Below are 24790 nucleotides of genomic sequence, written 5' to 3'. Positions count from 1 at the left end.
GCAGGGGGTAAGGGTTCGATCCCTAGTCAGGGAATTAAGATACTGCATGCAACGCAATGCGGCCAACAAAAAAAAAAAAGAAGAAGAAAAAAAGAAAGCGACTAAAATGCAATTGTTTTCCTCATCAAAGGAAATTAGATTATTTATATTATAAATCTCCCTCTCTCCACCGAGTCAAACAATATTAGTCTCCTGTTTCATCCTAAAACAAAGAGCCTTCAGGAGCAGGAGTGAAGGGGCCACAGGAAAGAGGTACACTGGAAAGAATCCTGAAATGTGGGACCCATTTCCACCTTTGCCCTGGAGCAGCTGTGTGCCTTTGGGCAAATCATGTGACCTCTTAGGGCTTCAGCTTCCTGGTCTGTAGAATGTAGAGTTGAACCAGAGAGCTTCTTAGGCGTGTGTGCACAGAAGAATCACGTGTGTCTACCCAGTGTGCACAGAAGAATCACCTACAGTCTTCGAAAGAGATGAGTCCCTTGAAATAGGTAATGGTGTTTTAAACCCAGAGCTTACCACAGGACGTGACACGTAGTTAAGGTTGCCAGATTTAGCAAATAAAAACCCAGGATGTTCAGTTAAATTTGGATTTCAGATAAATGATGAATACATTTTTAACATGAGTATGTCCCAAATATTTATCGGACAACCTGACACATAAAGGAAGTCAAAGTTCGTTCGTGGGATGAACTTACATCATCAAGCCTCTACTGGTGGGAATTTTAGATAAAGAATGGGAAGTGGTAGGGGATGTGTGTTTCAGTGGTTTTTCGGTCATAGCACATGGGGAGTCTCTTGCTTTTTTTTTTCAAGCTTTATCAGCCTTGATTGGAGTACTTTTTCAACCTTCGACAAGAACTATATCAATTGGAATGCTTTAGGCTGTGAGTAACGTATACCTCAAATAAAATAGTTCAAACGATAAGGAAATTTATGGATTTACTTAACAAGAGGTCTGGAGCTGAGATGAAGCCATGAAGGACCCAGGTGTTTCCATCTTCTTTCTGCTGGGACATCCTAGGTGTGTTGGCTTTCACCTTCAGGACATTCAGAGGGAAAAAGGAAAAACAGTATTTTTTTTTTTTTTTTGGCCATGCCATGTGGTTTGTGGGACCTTAGTTCCCCGACCAGGGATCAAACCCCTGCAGTGGAAATAGGTGGAGTCCTAACTACTGGACTGCCAGGGAAGTCCCAATACATGTACCTTTTTAACTGAAGGGAAAGGAAAACATTTCCAAGGGATTTCTATCTCCAGAATACTTCCCGTTCAAACACATTGGCCAGAATTGGGTCACATGCCCGTGCACTAGCCCAAAGGGAGGCTGGAATGCAAATTTCAGATGTTTTCACTCTTCCTGGTAGGAGGCAGGTTCTGTAAGTAATGAAGGAAATGGTTGGAAATAAATATTGTGGAGGCAACTGAGTGTCATCCCTAACCATCACATCTGGGATAAGCCTCTTCTTTTTTTTAAGCCTTTTCTTTTCAATGACTCCAACACACTGATGGATTCTTGCCTGGTGGACCAGTCTGAAGGAGCGGGGAATGCCTCACAGTTTTAGGTGTTGTTCTTTTGAAGGCCTTTATGCATTAAACCCTGACCCAAAACAAAGACACATTTATGTTGGTCCCAACATAGCCCTTTAAATGTGTTCTCCTTTAGCCAGAATGATTAGAACTTCAAATTTCACAATCCCTTTCCTTTTTGCCCAGAAAAATATTTTTTAAACTTGAAGAATTCTTTTTCCCATTATTCACTTCAATATTTCATGCCAAGCATATGGCACAATATCCCATTGAGTATACGCACAACAATCTTAGAGGAGATGGCAGAATCCTCATTTCAGAGGGGGCTTTCTTTCAGTTGGATTTCATCCAAATGTACTTTCATTCTTAAGTATGCTATTAGAAGGAAGGTAAAACAGATAATGATTTTCTTTTGATGCTCAAGATTGCCCAAGATTTTTAAAGCACTCTGCACAGTGATTTTAACCTCTCATCACTTCGATCAGGTGAAGCAGGCCAACGTGCAGTGTTTCAGTGTGGGGAATACTTAACTAGTCTCAAGACCTGCAAAAGAGGTTTGGCCCTGATTTTCACACAATGTTATATACTTTTGTTCACCATGTAAATGGGGCATGTAACTGGGGTAAATTCTTTCACAATGCTCCTAAAGCACAGATATTAAAGTGCATTTTCTCAAAGCTTACATAAAATTCCAAGTGGTGTACAAAATAAGTTTTAAATGCTACATATGGAGAAAAGAGAAGAGAAAGAAAACTAGCATTTAATGAATAGCTTTGCTATTCAAGACATGATGCTAAATGTCTGACATCTTTACATTTATATAATCTTGAAAACAACTTTTTGAGTTATTTTACAGGCTATTGATTCATCCAAGGTTATACAATCTAATGAACATCAGAGACAGAATGAGAATTACTGCCAAAGACTATTCCTGCAAAGGAAGCGATGTGGAGTTTTTACAAACACACACTTGTAAGGTAGTTTTTTCTTAGTCTTTATCTTTGCCTGTTTATTAAAATAGAATTTCTGTTTAGGGTTGAGTTGCAGAGCAAGCTTTAAATCCAAAACAGCACTCTCATGATCATTAGCAGGATATCCAATCAGAGATATTTTCTTCAGAAAGATTTGTACATTTTCTCCTGCCCACTGGTAAGGATAGGCATGTCCTCTGGAATTCAATGCATTACACATTCCAAGCATAGCAAATCAGTCATTAATTATTCTCAGGAAGAGTGTTCAAAGTTCTCTTCCTTCTTTGGGTGATATGATAGAACATGAAAAACAAAACAAAAACCCTGGGTACTTAGTACTTAGGTAGTACCTGATCAAATACCCCATTTGTTACAGGTCCTTCAATTTCTACACTGTTCCATCACTTCCCGAGATAAAAAGGGGGGAAGACTATGGATTTCTGTACTGCGGGAACTTTTCTGACCTAACTAAGTAAATCTGAATTGTAGCACAAAATAGCAGTCTTAAAATCTTGAGCTGTATGTTAGTTCTTCAAAAAGGCTTTGAGGTATGCATGAGTTTATAGTGACTGCGAAAAGTTGTTGGACTTTTTTTTTTTTTTCAGAGAGAGCAGCCACTGGGGTACATTTATGTCCTTTTGGGCCTGGCAGGCTGGGAGCAGAATACAGACAAAGGCACTGGCGCATATGGGCCTGTTATGGCCTGGAGTTCGGGCTCTCTGGGTGGTAACTGAATGGGTATGCCAGGGTGTGTAGGGACTGGACTGATCCTCCCAGAACTGAGAGAAGGGCCCTTGGGGTGTGGAAGCAACTCAAGTGTTGGACATGGCACAGGTGCGGGAGAGGGGTCATGCAGTGGGTGTGAGATCGGGTGCGCTGGCCTGGGGTCACCCTCCGGGCAGGGCGTGGTGAAGCTTGTTGGGCCCTGGCTGTTGACGGAGAAGCTGGATGCCAAGGGCTGGGAGAACTGAAAGGCCCGTGAAGGCGTGACTGCAGACAGCCTCAGGCCTGGGAGAGACGGAAGAGTCCAAGGTGAGTCCTGCGGCGAGGCGATGAGGGGGCAGGTCTGGGGCTCCCATTCAGGAATACATGGTCAGCTGCAGCCACTCCTGGCTGTCCACCTGGATTTGTCCGGTGCCACGTCTGTCAAGAGGTCTGAAGGCACAGAAATCTGACCAGACAGCTGATGAAGCTGTCCACGTCCGTGTTCCCTCTCTCATCTGAGTAGCGTGCGATGATCCTGTCGTAGAGATGCTCATTCAGGCGGAACCCTGCTGCCTCCAAGGTTCCTGGGGAGTTCACCGCCGCCCGTGGTCCTTGAACGGTCAGCGTCAAACTGTCTGCCACATTTTGATGTTGCTCCGCAAGCACTAGAATTCCTCGAAGCCCAGCTTGCTGGTCGTGTCACTACCCATCACGGTCACCATGATGCAACAGGAGTCAATGCCCAAACCATCAGTCTTCAGACCAGGAGGTCGGGTCGCGACTTGGTTGAGAATGTTCGTGAACTCTGTGGCACTGACCTCCACGTCATCTCTAGCCAGCTGGGCAAAGACTCTCCGGCACTGCCGGACCTCCTCACTCTGATTGGCCTGGATGATGGCGTAACGGGTGCGAGGGGCGGGGCTCTGCGTGTAGCGCGCAGGCGCCTCACGGGCGGCGCGAGTATCCCGGCCGGGATGCGTGTGGCCGTTCCGCCAGCCCCACGGCGTTTGGCCCTGCTGTCCTCTGTACCACCCTCCTCACCCCGGCCACCGTCTCCCCCTGACCCCAACCAGGGTCCCCCCTTCTCCCCCCCTCCCCCTCCCGCTCCTTCAAGAACGAGTTAACCGGGACCGTGGCTGTGACTCGAGATTCCGCCTCGCTCACACGCTCGCCGGTCTGCTCACCTGTGCAGCATCCCAAGCGGTGGACTTTGGGGGAAGGCTGCTTGAGAAAACGCTAAAGAAAATTAAGCAACAAAGTCCAGTTATCTCCAGAAAAAAGAAGAAAGGAAAAATTTTAAGGTAAAAAAAATTAAGCCAGTAAAAAATTTGCTGCCTAAAGGTTCTTTTACGAGGCCTGTGGGTTTTCATTTTTTCTGTATGCCAATAACTTAGACATCGTGTTTAATTTGCTGCTTTATGGTAGAAAATTCGTTGATTCAACAATGATTTGTTCAATAATAACTTCTTCAGCAACTTTGTGGTGAATACCAGACGTGGATATAGGGGCAGAATAGAACTGTAAACTGGGATAAAAGACAGAAGATGCCACTGCAAAAAAGCCAGGTACCAAAATTCAAGAAAAAAGATAGGAATTTATTCTAAGGGATTTATTCTTCATCGCGACCCATGAATGCCGGGTCATCCATATAATGTCCCACCCACTTATTATACAAACTGAACAGCGAGGCCCAAGGTCCTTGAAAATTCTCCTCCCTTAAAAATAAATGCGTCTACATTTGTTGCACATTTAACAATGTGCAAAGAACCTGTGAGAAACGTGTTTTTGAATAGAGCTAATAATAACAAGGAGTATTAAAAAGTGTGATGTCGGTCCTTTAAAATTGTTTTAAGTCAAAGATCATCTGCTAGCATATGGATTTCAACTTTGCTACCCTGAAGAGATGGCTTCAGATTACAGTGTTTAAAAAATTTAGTTTACTCTCTGAACTCCAATTTAATATTAACTTTCGCTTAGAGAAATGTCTTTTTTTTTTTTTAGTTATTTTGTGTCCTTCATGACTTTTAAAGAGGACTCTTTTTTTTTTGGCTGCGTTGGGTCTTCATTGCTGTGCGTGGGCTTTCTCTAGTTGTGGTGAGTGGGGGCTACTCTTTGTTGTGGTGTGCAGGCTTCTCATTGCGGTGGCTTCTCTTGTTGTGGAGCACCGGCTCTAGGCGCACGGGCTCAGTAGTTGCGGCACGTGGGCTTCAGTAGTTGTGGCTTGTGGGCTCTAGAGCGCCGGCTCAGTAGTTGCGGCACACGGGCTTAGTTGCTCTGCGGCATGTGGGATCTTCCCGGGCCAGGGCTCGAACCCGTGTCCCCTGCCTTGGCAGGCGGATTCTTAACCACTGCGCCACCAGGGAAGCCCGAGAAATGTCTTTTGAAATCTAACCTGAGCTAAAGGAAAACTTATGCTGACAATTCCTTTTGCCGGAGAACCATTGTTTGCCACTCTCAGTGTTCCCCGTCTTGATCCTTCTGGTGTCTATTTCTGTTTTGTTTCTGAGCTCAGAGAGGGTCAGAGTATGATCCGTTCTTCCTCTAAAACCCCAGCATCACCTAGAATTGCAGACCAGGCAGGCATACAGCAGACCTGCCCACACATGCCATCAGTGTCAGGCTGACTCAGACCAGAGAGATCCTTCTTGATTCTTCATGAAAGAGTGTGTAAAGACTAGGCTTGTACCCTGGTTCATTACAGAGTCACCTTGGCTTACACAACTAAAAGAAGAGGGTCCCTGATGGCTCATAAAACCCGGAGGAAGCCTGACCTTAAAAATGCTAAACATATGGATTACAACTGAACACCATATTGTCCCAATATTCAGAAAAGTGATGAAAGATTTTCAGTTTTAATCCCAGTGTTGGTCTTCTGAAGACACATAGAGTTTCAAATAGTGCAGGCCTTACCCCTGAATTTTTTTACATGAACTTTTAGCCAAACAGCTGGTAAACAGGTTGCCTTGAATTCATTCAAACATCTCGTTATCTTTTCAAAGTTTCCCTTTGAACGTTCATTTCTCTGCTAGTCTAACTTCTTATCACTAATTTCTTCAATGGGTGTAAGGATCATACTCCTTGCTCCTACAATATTATGCAAATCTATAACACTCCTAAAATGAAAACCATAGTGCTAGACTTGCTGTCATAATAAAGACTTTTGAATTGTCATAAAAAGACTAATTTAGTCTCTCTCTAATTTAAAACAAGACACTAATATATTTTAAGGATTCTAGAAAAGAGGCATTGCTATTTTCACTCATTGTCCCTGACCAGTCTTCTTTGAGTTTTAAGTCTTGCGTCTGTTTTCTCCATGTTTTCTTAACCAAAGTATATCCTATTAAAACTGGGAAGCAACCATCCTAGGTTAAGATTTCGATACATGTTTCTCTCTTTTCCTTGCCAATGTATTTCTCTGATTGTCCCTTATTTCCCATAACATTTAATACCCATATAATGCAAAAAGCTCACCATGTTAACTAATGGATTTGTACATGTACATATGGTACCTATCTTGAAACAGTTTTTAATTTTATATAGCTGTGCAGTCAGCTGCTGGTTTCTACTGCTTCTGGAAACCTTGCCAGACCATCTGCAGACCTCTAATACTTCTGACCAGAGGGTAAATGGCAGGAATTAAATGTTACGACCGTATTCTACAAAATTTTATGATTCCAATGCCCTAACTCAGAAGCAGTACTAACTGGCCTTCAGAAAGAGACAGAGGTTAGCAAGAACTCTACTTCAACTACAATAATGCTTCTCTGAGTCAGCAAATATTATTGACACTTGAGTAGCAGAGCTCAGACCCTACACAAATATCAATCATCAGCTGGTCAGAATAATAGGACTGGGTATGTGGACAACAGCAGAAAGATTGTCTAGATTCTGGGCACACCTTCTTGGAATCAGGAGGAATTATTGTGACTGGCTTTGGGAACACAACAAATTATGGGATCAGGCTAACTAATTGCAGCTTTAAGGAATCCCCACCAGCAGCAAATACTCACTAGACCAGGGGTCCTCAACCCCCGGGCCGTGGACCAGTCCTGGTGCGCGGCCTGTTAGGAAGTGGGCCGCACAGCAGGGGGCGAGCGAGCGAAGCTTCATCTGCCGCTCCCCGTGGCTCCCCATCGCTCGCATTGCCACCTGAACCATCTCCCCGCCCCCCCCAACCCCGCATCCGTGGAAAAACCGTCTTCCATGAAACCGGTCCCTGGTGCCAAAAAGGTTGGGGACCTCTGCGCTAGACTGAAGGAAACAAGCTAGTGTAGCTGACCTTCTGTGTAGCAGGTGACCTGAAGGTGAGGGTGTGCAGGACACCTGTGAGACCTTGTAGACCAGTGTTTTTTGGTTTTTTTTAAAAAATCAGGTGATTTTCTCTCTCTCTTTTTTTTTTAACATTTTATTTACTTTTTATTTATTTTTTGGCTGTGCAGTGTGTTAGTTGCAGCGCGCGGGCTTCTCTCTAGTTGTGGGGCACGGGCTCCAAGGCGCATGGGCTCTGTAGTTTGCGGCAGGTGGGCTGTCTAATTGAGGCGCTAGAAATCAGTAGTTGCAGTGCGCCGCCTTACTTGCCCTACGACATGTGGGATCTTAGTTCCCCGACCAGGGATTGAACCCGAGTTCCCTGCATTGGAAGGCGGATTCTTGACCACTGGACTGCCAGGGAAGTCCCTGCAGACCCGTGTTGATGCAGCTGATCTGAAAATGGTTGTCCCCTTCCTCCTCAATAATCCACTCCAAAGTGACATGATTTATGTATAATCACAGATTCATAGTTAACTCCTACAATTCTTTATTCCTGTCCTCTAACCATTTAGTTATCACGTATAACAATTACATCACTTGCTTCCTTGTATAGCACCCCCCATAAAGGGATGTTTTGGGGGAAAAGATGCACATACACCATGCACACGTGCTGTTGTGTTTGTTGTTTCAGGGGGAGTCTAAAGTTGTTGTGTTAGTCAAGAGGGAACTTCACACTTGTATTTTGTGGGTGGAGTGGTAGACAGAGTGAAATGTGGAGGTATGCATGACAGGAAGGAAAGGAAAATTGACAGCGAATGGGTTCCTCATTCTATGAGACTGCGAGGGAACTGGTGTTGTTTGGAAAGTTCAAGTTCAAATTCCAGAGATTGGTGGTTATATGTAGCGATGTAGGTATATGGAGAGACATAGTATTGGGCTAGCCTTCCTTTTTGTTTGAAAATCAACTTTATTGAGGTATCATTTACGTACAATGTAATGCATCCATTTAAAATGCACAACTCAGTGTGTACACGTGTGGAACTACTGCCACAATCAAGATGGAGAATATTTCTATCGTTCTCCAAAATTTCTTCTTGCTTCTTTTTTGTCCCTCCCTTCTTCTACTTTAGCCCCAATCAAAACAGAGCTGCTTTTTTGTCACAGCTTTTTTGAATTTTCTAGACTTATATAAATGGAATCATACTCTTATGTCTGGCATCGTACACGCAACATAATGATGTTGACATTTATTCATTTTGTTGAGTATTTAGCAGTTTGTTTCTTTTTATTGTTGAATAATATTCCACCATGTGCATGTATCACTTTCTGTTTATCCATAACCTGCCTGTGAACATCTGGATTGGTTTCGATTTTTGATTGTTGTGCATAAAGCTGCTATGGATGATTTCCAGTTTAGGGTTATTGTGTGCAAAACTGTTATAAATACTTGTGTACAGGTCTTTGCGTGGACATATGTTTTCATTTTTTTTGTGTATGTACTTGGGAGTGGAACGTCTGGGTCATATGTTTCACTTTTTCAGAAATTACCAAAAAGTTTTTTCTGAGTGATTGAGCCATGTAATATTCCCAGAAGGGGTGTATGAGAATTCCAGTTGCTCAGCATCCTCACCTCCATTTGGTTTTGTCCATCATTTTAATTATAGCCATTCTAATGGGTGCATGGTGGAATCTCACAGTAGTTTTATATTTCCATTTCCCTGGTGACTAGTGTCATTTACATCTTTTCATGCAACTTGTGTACTGTCATTAGTGAAGTGTCTGTTCAATTCTTTCACTCATTTTTTAATTGGATTGTTTGTCTTTTTATTATTGCATTGTAAGTGTTCTTTAAATAGTCTGGATACAAGTCCTTTGTTGAATATATGCTTTGCAAACATTTTTTACATTCTCTTGGTTGTCTCTTCATTTTCTTGACAATGTCTTTTAAAGACCCCAATTTTTAAAAATTAATTAATTTATTTATTTATTTATTTTTGGCTGCATTAGGTCTTCATTGCTGCATGCCAGCTTTCTTTAGTTGCATCAAGTGGGGGCTACTCTTCATTGCGTTGAGCGGGCTTCTCATTGTGGTGGCTTCTCTTGTTGTGGAGCACGGGCTCTAGGCGCACGGGCTTCAGTAATTGTGGCACTCAGGCTCAGTAGTTGTGGCGCACAGGCTTAGTTGCTCCACGGCATGTGGGATTTTCCTGGACCAGGGCTCAAACCCGTGTCCCCTGCATTGGCAGGTGGATTCCTTAACCACTGCACCACCAGGGAAGCCCTAAAGACCCAAATTTTTATTTTGATAAAGTCTAACTTATTGACATTTTCTTTTATAGCTCATGGTTTTTCTCTCCTATTTAAGAAGTCTTCAGAAAACCCAAGGTCATTAAAATTTCTCCATTGTTTTCTTCTAGAAATTTTATAGTACTAGGCTTCACATTTAGGTCTATGATCATTTCAAGTTAATTTTTGTGTATAGTTTGAGTTGACACTTTTTTTCTTGCATATGGATATCCAATCATTCCAGCACCATTAGACATATATGTGTGGATCTCTTTCTGGACTCTATTCTGTTTCATTGTTCCTTATGTCTATCTTTCTGTCAATACTGCACTATATCGATTTTTGTAGATAGCATAAGTTCTTCTTACACTATCAAGGTCCATCTTGTTCTTCTTTTTCAAAATTGTTTTGGCTGTTCTAGAGCTGTCACATTTCCAAATAAAATTTAGAATGAGCTTGTCAATTTCAGTGAGAATACTGGCTGGAATTTTGACTGGGGTTACTTTGAATCCATCAATCAATTTGAGTAGAATTGAAATCTTTAACAGTTGAATCTTTCAATGAACCTATGAATTTTAATGTACTATGAATCAGAACCTTCCAATAAATCTATGAACATGGATTATTTCTCCATGTATGTGATTCTTCCTTAATTTCTTTGAGCAATGTTCTATAATTTTCAGTGACGAGTTCTCACATATCTTTTGTTAAATATAATCCTAAGTATTGTTTGTTTTTAGGTACTCTTGCAAATAGAATTTTTATTATTTAATTTTCTGTTTACTGCTAGCGTACAGAATACAACTAATTTTTGGATGCTTAACTTTGTATTCTCTCACCTTGCTAAATTTACATATTAATTCTAGTAGCCGTCATGTAGATTTCCTTGAGGTTTTCAGCACAAATACTCATGCCGTCTGTAAATAGAGTCCAACTTTCTTCTTCTTTTCTGCCTTTATTTGCTTTTGATATTTATTTTGTTTTTTTTTTTTTTTCTTACTCTCATTTTATTGTTTTGCACTCAATTTTTGCGCTCGTTGCTCACTGGGGATAACCCACCGCTATGTTAAAATCCCTGATCTGGGGAAATTTAGCAGAGATCTCAAACTAAGGCAGGAATAGGGCCAGGAAAATAGCTGATGGATTAAAGAAGAAACCAAAAAAAGACACTGTGAAGAAATATAGTTAGCTAGAGGCAAGCCTGCAGTTTTAGCCTTGCTCTGCTGCTGCTATTGCTGATGGGGTTGGTCACATCGAGGTCCTTTTGAGCTGGTTGGAAAGAAGGAGAAAATGTATGAGAGCTGTGAGTGGACGGGTCTTAGCTGTGGCTGGAAAACTCTGTGGACGTTAGAACTCCTAGGATTTTCAAGTGAGGAGGCCAGTATCAGTCCTAGGCCAACATGCCAATCAGATCCCAGTTCCCCCTCCCCTGCACATCCATTCAAGCTGGAGAAGCAGTCTCAGCCTCTCTGCCTCAGTTTCTGGACCCTTCTTTCTTCTCCAACAGTATCATCCTCACTTCCCAGAGACCTTTCCTTCTTCCCCTAGCAAAAGCTCTCAGGAAAGACCTGAGCCCCTTTCTGTGATTAAATTCTGCCCCATCCCCACACCTCACCCACTGTTATGTTTTAACAAGGTGTATCCGAAGATGTTTTAAGTCCTGAACAATGACAGCACAAACACAACAGCAAAACATATAAAGGAAGAAAATAGCATTTATTGAACATCTATGAACCCTGTGATGCCCCACGGTTATTATTTAATCATAGTAAGATCTAAAATAGGATTTGTGTCCTCATTATAGATTAAAGGACTGGGGTTTAAGAGGTTCAGCCTTTTGTTCAAGGTCATATAAAAATTGGAGAATAAATTTGAACCTCAATCTGAGTTTAAGTATAGGCCTTTTCCACTGCACTCTTCTGACCCTTCCATATTACTGAACACTTTTTGTGTAATATATTTGCTGACTTATCACTGACTCTACTATACTAGATTGTACATTTCTTGTCTGCAGGAGTGCACTCACCATTATACACCCAACCTCCAGCACAGGGCACGGCAAATAGTAGTTATTCAGTGCCAGCTTGTTGAATTGATTTAAATACCAAGAGAACCATGTGTCTATTTGCTTAATTTATTCATTCATTAAACAAATACTTTTTTGTGGTTAGACACATAGATCTAGAGTGGAAGTCACATAACCAAATAAGCAATTAATTCTACACAGTGTTACAAGCAATGATACAGGGATGAATAAAATATTGAGGAAACACAGAAAAGAGATACCCAGAATGGCCTTGGGATGTCAGCAAAGGCTCCCTGAAGGAGGAGGGATATTTTGACGTTTGATGTCGAGAATGATGCGATGTGAAAGAGGGAAGATATTCCAGACAGAGAAGGCAGTCATGTGCAAGGTTAGGAGTGAGAGAGAGCGTGACACATTCAAGAAAATGTAAATAGCTCAGTGTGGTTGGGACATAGAAGGTGAGACATGGAATGATGAGAGATGAGGGCAGACAATGAAGTAGGTGTCAACTATGAGAAGATAGATTATCATGTTCTGTTAAGGCTTTATCCCAAGGGAGCCACCAAAGGAATATAATCTGCAGATGGCAGAATCTGATTTCTTATTTAGAAAGACCATCCTGGCTGACTTCTTTGTGGAAAATGATGGGGGGTTGGGGGTGGGGAGGACACCATTTGGTAAAGAATCGCTGAGTTCTAGGTGAAAGATGATTGTGGTCGAAACAAAGATAAAGAGTATGGGACTGGGGAGAGTGGGTAGATCTGAGAGATAATAAAAGTAAAATGCATAGGATTTGGAGACTGATTAATTTTGGGAGTAATGGAGAAAGGATTGATGAGGATGTCTTAGGTTTGGGGTTTGAGAAAATGGTGGACAGCCAGGCCATTTATGAGCTCTTGAACCCAGGTGAAGTATTCGTCTGAAGAAGAATACCTCCAATAAATACCATCCCAAATGGTGTACCAGAACCTTAAAATCATCATAATTGTTTCACTAAATTATTAGCCTCCCCCTCCCCAGCTAACTCGCCACATCTCTCTGTAACACCATCATTTTCCGAGTCGATTAGGCTGCAAACCTCTTGTGCACCGTTGGTTCCTTCTCTCCTCAGCAATCCCTACGCTTTCAGTTAGTCGCCGAGGCCTGTTCGTCATCCTCACCAGTGTCTCTTGAGTCTGCCCTGTCCTTCCCTTCCCACTGCCATAACTGCAGTCTGAGCCCTTATCACTTCATGCCGGAACTATCTCTGAGCTTGAGTAGTTTCCTAACCCGTCTTCATACCCCCAGTTTCTCCCCAGTGCAGTCCATCTGGGACCCCATGGCCAGAATGATTTTCTTTGTACACTGCTTCCATCACCTCTCCCAGCTCAGACGTGTTTAGCACACTGTTCTCTGGACAGATGACTTCCTCCCCATCTGCCCGGTGTGTCTTATGCATTTCCAGCTCGGGGAGCTTCGCTTGGAATGTGGCTTTCTCCTAACATCTTCCTCTACCTCGCTAAACAGTCTTCCTCCTGTTGGGCTCAGCTCCAGTCCCAGCCTTCATGCGTCTTCTGGGACCATCCACACCATCTCTCTGGCCTCGGAAAGCCTCTGGCACGATATCAATTTTGTTCACTTTCTGTGTTCTTCTCTGTATAAGTCTTGTCTCCCTATCTGAGCAGTCGGCCTCCCAATGCTGAGTCAGTGGACCTCTCCTCCAGCACAGGCAGTGGAGAGACAACCAGATTCTGATCAGCTCACAATTGCTGTTCTTTCTTTTTTTTTTTTTAATTTATTTTAATTAATTAATTAATTAATTTATTTATGGCTGTGTTGGGTGTTCGTTGCGGTGTGCAGGCTTCTTACTGTGGTGGCTTCTCTTGTTGCAGAGCACGGGCTCTAGGTGCAGGCTTCAGTAGTTGTGGCTCATGGGCTCTAGAGCGCAGGCTCAGTAGTTGTGGCGCACAGGCTCAGTTGCTCTGCGGCATGTGGGATCTTCCCGGACCAGGGCTCGAACCCATGTCCCCTGCATTGGCAGGTGGATTCTTAACCACTGCGCCACCAGGGAAGTCCCAATTGCTGTTATTTCTTGCTGCCACTTGACTTTGCCATTGAAGACGGGTTATGCCAGTTTGTCCACGATTGCTGGCATATCCATGCCGGTTTAGGTCCCAGCAGTGACTTGTGTTAGGTGCCAAGATCATGCTCTTTCTGATTTACATTCCCACACCCAGCCGTTGTTCCTCAAGCTCGTTGCTGGCTCTGAGTGGCTAGATCTGGAATATCCTCTACATTTTAACCAGTGATGGTGCAGAAATCAGCTCTCCTATTGGAACCTCCGAGAAGCCCTAGTTTTCAACCTTTGTCGCTAGCGCAGGTACCTCCTATCCTCTTGGTTAGCCCACCCCTTTGGGAGGCATTCAGTCCTTTTAGAAATTAGTTATGTTTCTTCTCTGGAAACCACATTTCCATACCCCAACTTAACTCCTATATATATATCTGGCAACAGGAAGCTTCCTTACTGTCCTCCCCTCTTCCCAGCAAGGAACACCTATTCCCCCCACATTTACACAGCTGATAGAGTGAGCATTTGTGTTGGGGGAGGGACGGTGCATTGCACAAGCAACCCTACGCAGAGCAGAAGTGATTCAGTCCAAGGTAACGTATAGTTGCAACCTTATGCGTAGGAGAGTCTTCTTTCATCTCTAGGTGCCTGTGCCCAAAGTTACTTTCTGTCTCCCTTCCCTTCATCCCCAAATTCATTCTGCGGCCTCCTCAGCCCCGCTACTCTGGCTGACGAGGCTGCCTTGAGCTCGGACTAAAGGAGAGTGGCTCCAGCAGACTGCAGGCTGGGAAGAGAAAGGAGGCCCCTGTTGGTTCCTAGTCCCTCCTGCTTCGCTGCAGTTGTAGTAGTGGCTCCATCATCTGCCGCAGAAGGACCTGCGCCCTCTCCCACGGCCCTAATGCTTCAGGCTCCGGCAGCGCCCTCCCTCCGTGTGTTCCTTCCGACTCCAGGGTGGTGACAGATTTCTGCTGTTGCTCCTCCCAGCATGTCAGCATCCCTCGTGGTTCCCTTCACCCTGCTTCTTCATTCAACTTCCTGTGCTTAAACTCTTGTGAATGTGCCATCTGTCTGCCTCATGGATGCTAATTGATACAATGCTGTCTCGAAGAGCACCCAGACTAATCTTTGCCTTTATAGGGGTGCATCTGGGGTACATTGATCTCTCCCATGGCACCAAGCATGGGGACGGGCCACTAGAAAATCACTTGTTATCCTAGATGAAGAAAGATTATTCATAAGCTACACTCAGTTCTTTGTGTGAATCCAGGGTTCCTGTTGACAAACCAGACTGCAAGACGTGACCCCTGTTAGCACGGGGTTATTATTGATTATTGCCCAGTGGGCTTGACCCTACACCCCCTGGGGTTCCCAACTGATAGTGAAAGATCAAGATGACATAATCTTATTTATTGACGGGTGCCCAATGAATAGACTCAACGGCCTGTCTAAAACCCAGTGGAATATCTCTGCCATCTTCCAGCTCTAAATTCTAAATTCTGGGACTGATACCATTCTTTATGAAGCCAGCATGTTTGTCACTGTCCTAGAGGATGACTCTGGCAGGAGTTATTCCAAGAGGGCTGATGCTTCAACACCGCTACCTTCAGGGTAATTTGGAGATGACTTGTTCACAGTGCTCTTTCTGTTTAACAAGGGCAATGTTCATTCTCAGAAGTGGAAGAGCCACTAATCGTCTGCTATCATCAAAGAGAAACTCTTACCAGATGCCTTAGCAGAGTTTGCTGCTTTGCTGCTTTCTGGAGGCCTCAGAGATTCTTGTTTTAATTATCCTTTCTCCACACATCATGTTTTTGAAATTCCCAACATACTTCCAAGTTATTTTAGCTGGGTATCTTCCCAGCTGATCTTAAAATCAGCGTTCCTACTCTTGGCTTCTTAATGATGCTTGCCAATGGAAAAAAAAAAAAAAGAGGTGAAAGGATCTCAAGATCTTTTCCCTAAGGATGTAGTGTAACTATCTCTTGGGGAAGGATTTTTTTCATTTAAGTGTAAAGTGCAGGGTCCAGAAGGGCCAACACATGCAAATTTGAAACAAACGTTTCCAGAGCATCAGTCCTTCACACATGCATAAAACAGATTATCCAATGGGAGCAGTACATAAATCACTCAAAAGAGAGTGCCAAAAAATTCCACCGCATGCCTTCCAGAATTTAAAACCCAAACATGTTAGAGTTCCAAACCCTTACCTAAAAAATTCTGAAAGCAAAATGAACTGTGAATAACTATGGAGAAAGTAGAAACAATTCATCCACCTGATGGGACCACCTGCTAATCAAAGTTCCCACAGTGTTTCGTATCCAGCTATGAATCAAAACCCTGGAGCTAAGTTTATGGCTTAAAAAGCCAAAGACTTCTGTCACCATCATCACTGTTATTTACCTGAGTGACTGAGCCAGAATCTGCATGAGTCTCGATGTTTCTTAAAAGATGTTGGTCCATTCTTAAAGGATGTGTCTGATTTGGGAGAGGAGTGTGGCCTGGTTCCAGATGCTGAGGTTAATGGGCAGTGTGGTAAATCACAGTCACAGAAAAGAAAGGCCTTGGAGTGGGTGGACGAGTGTTTTAGTTTCTTAGCCCACTGCACACCCACGGAAGAGAGAACTTGACATGTGTTAGAAATGTCTAAGAAGAGGTACTTCCACACATTTTTTTAGGAAAGTGTTCTTGTACTAGACACAGTGCTTAGTGCAGAACGTTTCTAAAAAGGATTTATCGAGGTAGACGTGAAATAATTCTTATAACAAAATGTCTGCCATCCTACATGCAGAAAGTAAGTGGGGCCAAACATGAGGAGCCCCCCAAAAATTGGAAAAAGAGAAATGGGTTCAGCTCTCAAACCAATGCCCTGAAATAGTCTGGCACACAGTCTGGCACTGAGCTACAAGACTTGGTTCAGTGTATTTATGTATCGGTTTGCTGTGGCTGCTGTAACAAAACACCCTGACTGGGTGACTTAAAACAACAGACATGTATTGCCTCACAGTATGGGAAGCCAGAAGTCTGAAGTCAAGATGACAGCAGGGCCACGCTGTCTCTGAAATGTAGAAGGGCCTCCTTCTTTGGCTCTTCCTAGCTTCTGGTGTTTACCTGCAATTGCTTGGTTTCTTGGTTTGCATCACCCCAGTTCTGTGTCCATTGTTGCATGGTGTTCTCTGTGTGTCTCTTTCTTCACATGGTTGCGTTCTTATGAGGACACCAATCATATTGGATCAGGGGCCCACCCTACTTCAGTATGACCTGACCTTAACTATTACATCTGCAACAATGGACAAGTCACATTCTGAGGTACTGGCAGTTGGGACGTCAACATCTTTTTTGGGGGGGGGGGGTAGGACACAAGTCAACATGCAACAACTTTATTGAAATATGGCAAGAATAAGATTTACAAATTAGGAGCTTTCTTCTCTGTTTCTGTTCTCCTTTTTTCTTGCCTTCCTCCCTCTTCCTTCCTTCCTCTTTCCTTCCTTTCTTTCTCTCTCTCTTTCTCACCCCCCCTTCTCTCTTTCTTTCTTTTCTTGTTTCCCTAGCCATAGCATCTTGGTGAGGAGTGAAGAACAGAACTAGGAGACACTAAGTTGGTGTACATAAGAAAAGGCATGGCGATACCTAGAGAAATACAACTCAAAATGAGAAAGGCAGTCTGCCTGTGTGATGAGGACATCTCATACACAGCATAATGGAATTTTGAAGAAGGAGAAAGAAGATTTAGCAGTGTAACATGCATGAGGGAGCTAAAGATGATTTTCAGAAATTGGCTGTGTTGCCAGGAGTAGCCATCCTTTACCACCACGGAGAGCATCCTGAGTCCATAGCTGTGTTACACGTCATGGCTTTGGAGTCACTTCTGTGTTCCGTTCAGCTGTGTCACTGTGATGAGCTGGCTCTGTGGAGGGAGGAAACAGGACCAGTTTTGTTCATACTACATGAAGCCTCAGGGTTAGCCTGCTACATAAATCTGATGGGGATTCTTTAGCAACGGAGGCACAATAACAAAAGACAGAGAGAAGAAAATTGTGGCAGGGTCCATTCAAGCACAGCCCAAAGGACAAAGAAGCTTGTCTGGTGGATTTTAATATTATGGCTCCTCTGTAATAGACAACTATGTCTTATACTTTCTCAGCTGAGAATTAGTCCTTCATATCACCCAAGGAAGCCCACCTGTTCTGTTCCTATGCTCATTAAACAAACTTCCCACTTTAGTTTATACTCCTTCAAGGAGAGAATGTGTTAATTGTATTAACAAAAATATTCACATCCAGAGTTTGGCAGACTCTTTTGTAAAGGGCAAGATTGCAGATATTTTCAGCTTTGCAGGCCACAGCAGCTCTGTGGCCATAACGCAGCTCTGCCGCTCCTGGGGGGAAAGCAGCCCCAGACAGTACGTAAGCCTAGGGCCTGGATGTGCTCCAGCGCAACTTGCTTTACAAAAACAGGCGTCAGGCTGAGCTGGCCCGCAAGCCATTGTTTGCTGACCCTGTTTTAGACCATAGGACAATATATATATATTTTTTTGCCTTTTTAGTAAAAATTTGAATTTCTCTTTTATATGTAAATCTCAGTTTGGTTAATGTGCACTGCCTTTGAGAAACAGTTCCACCTTCTATGTGCTGACAAATTCAAGATTCTGAGTGTGTAAGACCTAGGGTCAGATCTTCCAGCACAGTTGATTCACACGCTCGTTGTTACCTCATAAAGCGTCATGGCAACAGTGTGCTGATTTTTCCTCCAAAATGGATAGGATCTCATGATACAGTTTTATTTATTTATTTTATTTTTTTCTTTCGGCCACACCACGCAGCATGTGGGATCTTAGTTCTGTGACCAGGGATCAAACCCATGCCCCCCTGCAGTGGAAGTGCGGAGTCTTAACCACTGGACCACCTGGGAAGTCCCTCTCATGATACAATTTTATATCAGCGGTTTTCTCTTTTTGTTTTTCCTTCACTCAGTGGGGCATCAAAGGTCAACGAGACTAGTTTTGTAAAGGAGAGTGTGAGTCCGAGAAATGTGAACTGACTTAGAAATGAAAACTGGAAGCGAGGCTGAGTATCCAGGATTCCCAACCTTAGGTTTGGTTTCCCAGCCTTTGAACTTGGCTGCTAAAAATTATCACAAAAGCTGGAGACCCGGGACTTAAGTCACCAGACAGCAGTTATATAGTGTTGATGACGGGGATGGTGAGTAAGCCACTGGCTTGGTACGAAGAAGCCAAGAGCACTCACGAACTCTCAGGATGCCCTATAGTTCGTATAATATCTTTAAAAATTTTTAAATGCCATTAAACATTTATTATCCATGTATTTATCTAAGCCTGTCTTGAACCTGTCTATGTTTTGGCTTTACATCTAGTTCAGGTAACAAATTCCATGTGTTTACTTCTCTTCTAGACAAGAAGCCCTTCTTGTTGATTTAAAGCCGCTTTTTATTAAAACTGATGGTGATGTAATCAAAAGATGCCCAAGGTGGATTATCCCAGAGAGCTCTTAAAGGGAACGCATTCCGAGGGTGTCCTTTGCAAAAAGGGTCTCTGGGTACCTTACATACCACGTCACCCCAAAGTAGCAAAGTTATACAGTGGTTTTCCAACATTTTTAGCCACCAAAACTTGCTAAAAAAATTACATAGGATCTTAGATAAAATTGGTAACAAATGCACTGGTCTACCTGTAGGCCATTTTCCGCAGAGAATTCAACGTCATGTCACACACTATCATTTTTTTCTTTTAATTTGGCTGCCCCCTCACTAGAACATCAGCTCCACGAAGTCAGAGCCTGTGTCTGTTTATCCCCAGTCACTCAAATGCATAGAAGGCATTCAGTAAATATTGTTAAATAAATGAAGCAACGTGTGAGGTCCTGAAGCCACACCTGAGCCTGAGGCTTCCTCCGTGGTTATTCCCTTTCTCTCATCCGGTACCAAACTTGGGCGTCCTCCGTGAAGCCCTTCCTGGGGTGTGAGGTGGATTTTGATTGGCATAGAACCTTGCAATAAAGCTCACACACATTTTATCTTATTGGGGCCTCTCAATCACCCTAATATGGTGCATATTATTACCACTTCCAATTTGTAGATGAGAAAATAGACTCGGAGACCATAATGGACTTGGTCGCAGTCACATTGATGGCAAATGTTAAAGCCGTAGGACTGAGACAGCTCCAAATGCACTACAGCAGAATTTCAAACTACTTTGCAGCTCATAGGAAGGAATTTTAAATTATAACCCAGAAAATACACACACACACACACACACACACACACACACACGTACAGTTAAAGCAAAGGTTCTACAAAAGAATGCCCTTACTAATGTAATATACTCTGATGTTTTTATTCTATTTAATTTAAAAAATTCTAATTGCAACCACAGACTGAAGAACAGCATTGTCTGACATCCATATTTTCTTGCATAATTTCCCCTCTCATATCATCTTTTCTCTCCATTTTGAACATGAAGGGATAATTGCTTTCTTCTCCTGCCGGGCTTCCCAGTCTCTACCTGAAGTCAGCCTGTCTGGGGAGCAGGAGTTCCCCCGAGCTGGAGTCAGGGAACACGGAACAGCCAGGACACTGTCTGAAAGGAAATGGAAAGCTTTTACGGGGGCAAAGGCGGAGAGAAAATCAAATCTGAAAGCCTGGACATCTGGGGCAGGAAACAGTTAAGAGACCACTAGGTGTTCTGAGCTGCCAAGACCACCACAGTGTTCCTGCAAAGATTAGGCAGAGAACAGATGTGCAGTAACTCGAGTTCTTCAGAGTAAGATAGCGACGACATAAATTAACCTTGTCTAGGGCCTGACAAAGGGACCACGCGCTTTTGGAAGTCCTCAGAGTGAAGCCATTTTTTTATGGGCCCTTCAAGGTTATATACCTTTATCCAACAGAACGAGTTTAATTAGAGCTGCTTGTTTACAGGGAAGGGAAGCGAGCGCAGTAGGGGCTATCAGGGTGACTGGACAGAAAATAAACGAATGAGCCTGCAAAACAGCCGAGGTTTCCTTGAGTTCTCTTCAGCTGATAAGCTTCCTTCACCCCTCGAGATGACTTTTGTCTGTTTTCCCGAAACTGGAGAAACAAAGAGGTGAAAGCATTCCAGACTCCCGATCCTCCAGTTTGGAAGGATTGTGGTCACCATCTCCTTCGAAGCTGCCTTTTCTGAGGGATGGGGAGGTGATGCCACACCCAGCTGCTGGAGGACGGGCCTCCAGGACCGCTCACCCACGTACCAGCAGGAGACACCCCTTAGGATGTGGCCGAGCCTTATCAGTGGATATTTAACCTGAGGCTTTGAGGAGGGCCTGGTGCTTCAGCTCCCCAAAGATAAATCCTCTACTCAGGGGAGGCCCAGCTGGGGCGGGATTTGAGCCAGAGATGGCTCTGCTAGGGCTGTGTCCCAGAAGAAGATGTGGGATTTGGCTCACCGCTGATAAGAGCCTGGGGTTCGGAGGCCTGCTAGGAAGTCCTGATCGGATTCCTGTAAGAACCTGAGAAAGGGCAGGAGCTGCGCCTGGTGGGCGGTAGAGGGGTTGCTAGAGTCTGGACCAGGTTTCCCTGACCATCCACAGAGTGCCGGGCCCCTAGGGAAGGAACAAGAGGATAGAGTGAGGTTGGGAGTGGGAATAAAGGGGGACGGGAAGGCCCTCTGGCTGAGGGCCCCCGGCTTCTCTGAGCCCCTGGCTGGCAGGCTGGGCTCCGAGGCTGGGCACTGGTCGGGCAGACGCGGGTCCAGAGCTTTGCTTACCACGCTGCGGGCAGCTGACTGCCACCGCCCCCTTCAAACCAGCCTTCCAGCCCTTCAGGAAGAGATGCAGATTTGCCCAGGCCAGCCCAGGGCTCACCATGGTGGATCAAACTGGTGGATCCCAAACAGAGAAGAGCAGAGGCTGTCTCCTCTCAGGTGGGAGAACTGTTTTTTCTTTTCGTTCCCAGGGCCAAGTTTATTCATGGGTGTGGGAGCCGGTGGGACCGCTGGAACAAGTCCCTGCCCTAAAGCATCCCTTCCAGACTGCCTGAAATGCTACCTATAAGTTGAGTTAAATGATGCTATTAAAAAAAAAAAATCAGGCTTCAGGGAGCTGGAGAGACTTGTGATCATTCGCATCTTCCTACTCACTTCGCTCATCTTCCTCTTAACGTCGGGCTGGGGTCTTCATAGTTGAAGGGATGGCGGACTTTCTGGGGGAGGGACACAGCTTTGAGAAAGAGGCACTGCTGGGAAAGGCAGTCCAGGGGGAAGTCCGCCGTGGGGTCTTTGGTGAGTGTGTGTGTTTGCAGGGGGAGGGTGGTCAAGAGGCAGACTTTAGAAAGGAAAGGATCTAGGAGAATCCAATGAAAGGGGTGACGAAGCGCCGACAGAGCCGTGCTGTGCTGACTCAGAAACTGTCCCTAAGGCTTACCCGGCCCTGCTGTTCCTTCAGCTCCTCAGTCCTGGGGGACTTGAGTTTCCTTGTGTGTGAGATGCTCTTGCCCAGGGCAGGAACAGAGACCTTTCTGACCTCCAGTCTGAGTCGAGCTGAGACGCTCACCAGCAATTCTGAGCAGACTTTACAATGAGCCCTTCTGTGTAGGGACCACTTCTGAGTCCTGTTTGCGTCATCCCCACCCAGCTTAGGAACATAGAAGACACATAATAACATTTGCCCGAAGATTGCTCCACCCAATGGATGGGGTGTGTGCATTTCACACCCGGGTGTGGTCCGGGGCCTTGGGTCTTGCTGTTCCTTCCTTCTGCAGTGCTCTCCTTCCCATACCGTCAGTAGGTGCCTGCCTCGTCACCCCTCAAGACTCAACTCACATGCCGTGTCCTCTTTGTAGCCTTTTCTTTCTGTCTTCCTGTGATTGCGCTTGTGTAAGCACCTTGTAATACATGTCACAGTGGATTATCATTGCTGACCTCTTTCTTAATCTTACCCACTTGACGTTGACCTTCTTGAGGTCATTTGTACCTTATTTCCAGCTCATAGCACAGTACCTGGCACCTAGCAGGCTCTTAGTAACGTTCCAGTGAATTGATTGGACCTTGTATAAAATTACTTCCAAGGGACCTCACCAACATTCCCAGGGTTTTTTTAGCCTATGTAGGACCAGACAAGTACTCAGCAGCAGAGAAAAACAACACCTGGCTTGGAATACGAGGAGGTCTGTCTACTCATTTCAGTTTGCCACGAGGAGCCAACTCCCCCTCCTCATCAAGTCAAGTTCCTCTAAGTTCCCGTCTAAACACTTTCTGAACTTGGCCTCTGAAATGGCAGGTGAGTAATTTGGCATATGAAGAGCTGACATGCATTTCTGGGACTGCTGAGTAGTGAAGGGTTTTCAAAAAATAAAAGAGTCTGTACAAGGATTGCAACTAGAATCCATGAAATAAGAGCCCATCTGGTTGTCCGTGATGAAGCTGTGCAGCTGGGCGGCAGATGTGTTTGCCTTTCGAGTGGCACAGAAAAGATGGCCAGAGGACTGAACACGTGGGGCAGTTTGATTTCATGTCTCATTTTCTACCTTTGGATAGATCCAGACCCTCATTGCTGAACCTCTCAAAAGGGGTCACTTCTTCCCAAGAGCTCAGGCAGTTGGTGCGACAGTTTCTGCGAAAGTGAAGGACCCATGTTAAACATAGGGTCAGACGGGGGGTCCTGGTTTACATAGATGTGTAAGCGCAGAGTGTGGAGTGTGGAGTCCTTTGCTGTGGTCATTCTTCATCCGTGGTTTAGGGGGGAACTACCAGTGTTTCTTTTCCATAAGACTTGAGGCCTGCCTTCCTTCCTTCCTTCCTTCCTTTCTGTCTGTCCCTCCCTTCCTTTCTTTCTTTTTCTTCTGTCTTTTCTTCTTTCCTTCTTTCTTTCTTTCTCTCTTCCTTTTTCTTCTTTCTTTCTTTTTTCTTTTTCTCTCTCCTTCGCCTTCCCTTCTTCCTTCTTTCCTTCCCTCCTTCTTTCTTTCCCTTCCTCCCTCCTTCTCTCCCCATCCTTCTTTCTTTCATTCACTTTTATTATAACATTTAAAAATAGGCATAAATTAGTGAAGATACTATAATAAAACCCCCATGTTCCTGTCACCCAGATTGAGTAACTATCAGCATTTTGTTCACCTCCTCCTGTGACCTTCAGATCACAGACCTGATGATGTCTGAGTCCTTTCCAGCTCTAATAAGATAGGAGTTTTTCTTCATTTCACTAATTCCTGCACTAACTGTTGTTTCTCCACTATATACAGTATATAAGGGGGTATGTGTATATTCAAACTGCAGTGGCAGATCTAAAGGGCGAGTTGTATGTATGTGAAGGTGCTTTTGACCCCCCCAGTTTTTATCAATGCCCTAAGGCCACCCAAATAAAGATATAATTTACAGTAAAAGTAATGTGCTTTCTGTGTGAATGCAGCGTCCAGACGAGCTCCTAGCTGCTGCTTCCCGCAGGATGGTTGTTCCTAAGTCACTTCCCTATAGAAATTCTGGTGTTGCCACCAGTAGTGGGTGATATCAGTGTTCAGCTTCTAGAAGCCAGATATCACCATCACTTACTTCAGCTTCAAGAGCTGATCTCTTTCCTTCATTTTTCGTTCTCAGATGTCTCTTTAATTGCCTTGGTTTGCAAAGAGGGCTACTTAATCTTTTTTTGACTTTTTTCTTTTACTTTCTTCTCCTTCCTCTCCCCTCCTTCTCTTTTCTTATGGTCAAAGCAGCTATTACTGAGCATTTAAAACTTTTAAAATTAGACTAAGTGATTAAAGTTCTCTAATGTATTAGTGGTACTCAAAAAATGACTTCATATGTGGCCTTTGATCTTTCCAGCCATCTGCGTAGTTAAAATGCCTCTGCTTAAGCAACTTGGCATTTTTTATATCTTCATGATAGTTCATAGTTTTTGTAAATAATGTCAGTGTTCTTAGAAAACTGAGCTACAAGAAAAGTGGGTGGGAGTATATGCCACTTCAGCATTTTTCTTTTTGTAACTTTCAACTAGTCC

General features: G+C 44.0%; 1 pseudogene; it reads right to left on the bottom strand.

Annotated features, from left to right (window-relative positions):
• Positions 1-3539: 3539 nt before the first annotated feature.
• LOC118888080 lies at positions 3540-24377 on the bottom strand (annotated as a pseudogene).
• Between the last annotated feature and the right edge of the window lie 413 nt (positions 24378-24790).

Source organism: Balaenoptera musculus, chromosome 21, assembly GCF_009873245.2.
Source record: "Balaenoptera musculus isolate JJ_BM4_2016_0621 chromosome 21, mBalMus1.pri.v3, whole genome shotgun sequence".
Taxonomy (NCBI): Eukaryota; Metazoa; Chordata; class Mammalia; order Artiodactyla; family Balaenopteridae; genus Balaenoptera; species Balaenoptera musculus.
Note: the sequence above shows the minus strand (reverse complement) of the source record. Positions and strands in the feature narration are given on the sequence as shown.